General features: G+C 39.6%; 1 long non-coding RNA gene across 1 annotated transcript in view; it reads left to right on the forward strand.

Moving 5' to 3' along the window:
- Positions 1-2,943: 2,943 nt before the first annotated feature.
- LOC111667211 (uncharacterized) overlaps positions 2,944-5,651 on the forward strand; it is an 86,307-nt gene continuing 83,599 nt past the window's right edge. The window contains exons 1-3 of the long non-coding RNA XR_015438258.1: positions 2,944-4,014; positions 4,577-4,860; positions 5,223-5,304. This is a non-coding gene — a long non-coding RNA (uncharacterized LOC111667211). The remainder of the gene's footprint in view (positions 4,015-4,576; positions 4,861-5,222; positions 5,305-5,651) is intronic.

A 5,651-nucleotide genomic window follows, 5' to 3' on the forward strand; every position in this document is an offset into this window, starting at 1 on the left:
CCTCCTCACGTGTCTGCTGTACAACATGTAAGACCACATGTCTGACATTAATTATCTGTTCTGGTTCTGATCAGACCAGATCCTCTCTCTGGTGGGTCTGAGTCTCCGAGCCAGACTCTGACTCAGCTGGGTTTTGGAGACCATCATTTCTGTAGACCAGGGTTCCTATACATGAAGATGAAGATGAAGGTGATGATGAGGATGGTGATGATGATGATGATGGTGATGAAAATTATGAGTATGATGATGGTGATGATGATGGTGATGAAGATGATGTGTATGATGATGATGCTGATGAAGATGATGAGTATGATGATGATGATGGTGATGAAGATGATGAGTATGATGATGATGATGATGGTGATGAAGATGATGATGATGATGTGATGAAAATTATGAGTATGATGATGATGGTGATGATGCTGATGAAGATGATGAGTATGATGATGATGCTGATGAAGATGATAAAGATGATGAGTATGATGATGATGATGATGATGGTGATGAAGATGATGAGTATGATGATGATGATGATGATGATGGTGATGAAGATGATGAGTATGATGATGATGATGCTGATGAAGATGATGAAGATGATGAGTATGATGATGATGATGATGATGGTGATGAAGATGATGAGTATGATGATGATGATGATGATGGTGATGAAGATGATGAGTATGATGATGATGGTGATGATGCTGATGAAGATGATGAGTATGATGATGATGATGATGATGGTGATGAAGATGATGAATATGAATATGATGATGATGATGGTGATGAAGATGATGAGTATGATGATGATGGTGATGATGAAGATGAAGGTGAAGATGATGGTGATGAAGATGTGTGAGTCAGCTCAGACAGAGTGAACAGCATTAGATGAATAAAGCAGAGTGTATGGAGGAGAGCACATGCTCGTGTGTGTGTGTGTGTGTGTGTGTGTGTGTGTGTGTGTGTGTGTGTGTGTGTGTGTGTGTGTGTGAGATGAAGCCTTTGAGGGATGAGACCTGAACTGAGACACAGCTGCTGTGACCTCACTGCTCTGTGTGACATCTGATTGGCTGTACTGATTTAAGAGCTGACAGTTTTATGTTGGATAAAACTTTATTAAAACTTTATTAACGACTTTCATGGAGTCTGCAGGAGTTTTGTCACTAAAACTTTAAAGTGTAAGAACTTCACTTTAAATGACAGAATCTGAATGACGTTGGTTCGTCTGTTTTACTTTGGACCTTTTAGTTTCATTTTCTGAGCTGAAGTCTGTGAATGAGTTTGTTTAGAAAGGAGCTGTGTCAATAAAGTTTGTTATTACTCAGATTATTATTAATTTCTCCTCCTTGAATCGCAGCAGAAGTGAAAATGTCTCCATCATCAGTTTTATAGAAACGACTCTCACAGTTAGAAAAGATGGAACAATCAGAATCTGTTTCCTCTGTCACAGAATCAGAATGTCAAGTGTGAAACTATAAAACACAAACACTTTGATCAGTTCATCCTGCTGTTTCCCTCCACATGTTACTGATGACAGTTATTATGGTCTGGATTTCATCTTGAAATATGATGTTCTGAGTCTCTGCAGAAATAAAACTTTCAAAATGTGATGAAACAAGCTGTCCTGGTCTGGGTCCTGGTCTGGGTCCTGGTCTGGGTCCTGGTCTCAGCTCTGTGAACAGTTAAATCCTGCGGGTGTGTCTCTGCAGCTCTGGGTCTCTGGGTCTCTGCTCCGCTCTGGGTCCTGGTCTCAGCTCTTGGCAGTGCTCCATTATTTACGCAGCAGCAGAGAATGTGACACAGATTTCCAGAACACGGCGTTCTGACCGCAGCTGTGTGGGTGGAGCCAGACCCAAACAGATCCAGCCTTTGTCCTGGGGCAGAGTGTGGAGGGGAAGACCAGGACCAGGACCAGGACCAGACACCTGCTGTTGTTCAGACACAGACACAGTGTCATGTGTCCAGGTCTCCACGTGATGAAGATGATGAAGATGAAGAGGCTGCAGAGTCAGGGACTCAGCAGACCTGAACCAGGACCTGAACCAGGACCGAGTCTCTCTGCTGTTTCTGAAGCTTTGAACTGTGAAAACAAACAAACTCTAACAGGAAGTTCTCCTTCACAATAAAGGCAGGAACTGACAGAGAATATGTTTAATATTCACAATGTCACTTTTTGTTTATTTTGGATAAAAAATCCCAGTAAAAAGTCATGTGATGATGTCACTGTCAGAGTCTGAAGGAGGAAGAGGAGGAGGAGGAAGAGGAGGAGGAAGATAAAGTTCAAGCTCAAGCAAATGTTTCTTGATGTCAGAATTGCTGTGACTCCATTAAACCTCTGAACTAAATGTTCTGACCTGATGACAGATCATGAGTTTTCACGAGGGCTGGTCTTATAGACTCTTATGGACTAATCCTGATCATAATGTGCTAATTGTTCTCAAAAGTTCGGTTGAATGTAGACGGGTGGGAGGGTTGGGGGTCAGTGAATACAGGACAGGACGTCTCCAGCAGCTTGTTTCTCTGATAACTTCAGATCCAGACGTCCAACTGCTAAAATCATCTGGTTCAAATATACAATTTTACACACCGAGGTGGAAAAAGTTTCTGTGGCTTAAAAGTAGATAAAAGTCAATTTTGATCATAGAGGATATGATGTCATCAACAGGCTGTGATAATATAATAATAATAATAAGAGCAGAACTCAACAACATATAGAACACAGAACATATAACATGGAACATAGAACATAATTCTCTCACATAATTTATTATGATCAAACTCCTTTAATAAAGTGACGCCACTAAAGTTTCTGCAGAGAAACTTTTTCCTAATAATAAAATTAAGTGTCAATCAATGAAATATTAACACATGCTTAATATTGTAAATTAAACCTTTTGTTTTGGAAGACAAAGTAAAAAATACTGTGTAAAACAGATTAAAATCATCTCAAATTTCAACTTGCAGTATTTGTGTCAACATTGAATCTTTAAGTGTAAAGTAATGTTAAAACCTGTAGAAGCACAATCTAAATACAATATTTACTGATTCAGATCAATTTTCTTACATTTCTCATAAAATATAATAAACTGAAGAAATGCAAATTAAACTGTTAAGTCTCTGTATGTCGTCTTTCAACTAAAGTGGGGTTGGAAACTTAATTACAAATAACATACGCACCACTATTGACTTTATAACACTTTTATTTAATATATTCAGATGTAAATTTACAATATCAACCAATTATTCACAAATAGTTCTTCGGAGCCCCGGGATGATCTGAAGAACTAAAACTGGCATTTCTCCATTGGTCTATCTGCCTGTTAAGGTTCCTACACCACACAGTTAGCTTACACACAGTAACTTCAGCTAATATTACAAGCTTTCTCCTCATATATGTGATATTTACCAAATGTGGACATGTATGCGATTAGCTACTAAGATTATTTTAACACTAAGGTTGTGCAGAGCAAAGACTCTTTACAATTGTTCTTGTTATTACAGCCTGTTGCTGCACAAAGCTCTGGCATTTTAACACTAACTGATGGATTACTTGTCCCTGTTGGAGCAGAGAGGAGGAGCCTCGGCTTCTCCTATTGGTGCAGCAATGATCCTGTCAGCCCTCACCACAGCTGCTGCCGTTTCAGCATCAGAGGAAGAAAGTTTAAGACACATTAGGAACAGGGGTGCTGCTTCTAGTGTTTTTGGGTTGGTTAGAATAGCATAGTTTTTGGTCTCTTTGTTGGCTCCTGTTCCCCTACATCAGTTATCCTCTTGTCTTGTTTGTATTTTTGTTTACTTATTTACCCTCCTGGTTACACAATAAATTAATTCAGTAACTTTGATTTACCAGTAACACCTGGTTTTATGTTGCTTCCCTTTTCCCCTAGCTGGGTCGTAACATAAAGACTGCCAAAATACGGTGACTGGTGAGAAAGCCCCATGACTGAAACCAACATGGCTTCAGTGAACTGACACCTGGCTCTGCGAGCAGTCCACAGTCAGTAAGTGAAATACTCGGTGAGTAAAATTTTCCACACTGTTGTATCTTCTTTGCTTGAGAAATCAGCTGCCTGCTACTGGATGTGAGTCCTACAGTATCGGAGGTTTTACTTTTTCATCAAAGTGGTTCCACAAAGGGTTTATATCTTGATGCTTCATTTGAGCAGTGCAACATCTACTGGCCTGAATTCAAAATGGGCAAATACAAACATTTGTACATCACAAATTGAATGTAAGTATGGGAAAGCATGATTGTATTTTATATTCCAAGCATAGATTTATATGCTGTAAAAGCAAATCAAAATGTTTTGTATGTATCAAATGTGTCAATATCAGTCAAGTTAAGCTAAATGTCTTTGTTTTAAGAGTCAAAACTGTAAGTTGGTTTACAATGTGAACAAAGAACATGTAGCTTCACTTTTAAATGTCAGCTCCGGTGGTTGTGCTGTAAAGGTGCAATATAAGATGTGGCCAGAACTTTAGTTTAAAATGTTCAAAAAATGAATTAACTCTATCAACAGCGTGTGAAGCAGCCACAGTGATGATGTCATGATCAAGACCTCCAACTGTTGTATTTCAGAGTCATCTACTGAAATGCTCATGCGCACCAGCCAGCACCGACCTGTCCCGTGTTGTGATACCACTTTGTGACACTAGACGCTGTCAGCGGAGCGTCAAGTCTGCCCTCAGTCCCACGAAGAAGAACAACTTCCGGCAGCGCTTGAAGTTACCACGCTCCACGTTCAACGGCAAAGAAAAGAAGCGACACGAGTAAATCTCGATGTGGTTTTCCACCGCTGGAGAAGCTCCTGAGAGGAAAGAGATGCGGTTTGATGGCGAGCTCACAACTTTCCTGTTAGCCTGGTGAGTAGCATCAATGTTATCTCTTTAGCTAAAAGTATAATCGGTGCAACGACTGACAAACCGTACCGACAAACATTTCAGGTGGTGATACTGACGTTGTCTACAGATGTTTTAGCGGTTACTAGGATTGTGTCTGTTGCTCTCGGCTGTTGTACAGCTAGTGACGTCAGTAACTTTAGTCTCATTTTGTAACTGATGACTGTAACTTCAGATTGTATGGACCCAGTAGACCCAGTGAATACACGTCGATCGGTTCACCATGTTGTAACCACTTTACATTAGTTAGGAGATCAGCCATGATTGAAAGTGAACTAGGTCTTTACATTTCTCAGGAGATTTCAGCATCCCTCTGTCTTTATCAGGACCTGAGCCAGTACAGGTGCAATACCGCCTCCACCTGTCTCACCAACAGCTGAGAGTCCAGACACAGTGAGGAGGGTCCAGGTGAGTAACATGCTGTCATTCAATTTTAAAAGTAAGACTTGTCTTTACCACTGTGATTAAATCAGACCCACAGTGTAAACATGTTCATACTGCTGATTCTTAATAATGAATATACCTCTGCCTGTACTGGTTATGTATTTTACAGTATATCCATATCTGTTGGTTATATAGTCTGTGTACATTGATTTCTTATCACACCTCTAGTTGTTTACCCTTCTTTTCCTTGCATTTATCTCATAATATAATACTGTATGTATTTTTGCATATTCATATTTCTGCTCATAATTTATTATACTCACACTACAGGCCTAACATGTTTGAATATAAAGAACTTGTATGATCTAAAC

Source organism: Seriola lalandi, unplaced genomic scaffold (assembly GCF_002814215.2).
Source record: "Seriola lalandi dorsalis isolate HSWRI2012SDOR001 ecotype SW California unplaced genomic scaffold, Sedor1 jcf7180002054686, whole genome shotgun sequence".
NCBI lineage: Eukaryota > Metazoa > Chordata > Actinopteri > Carangiformes > Carangidae > Seriola > Seriola lalandi.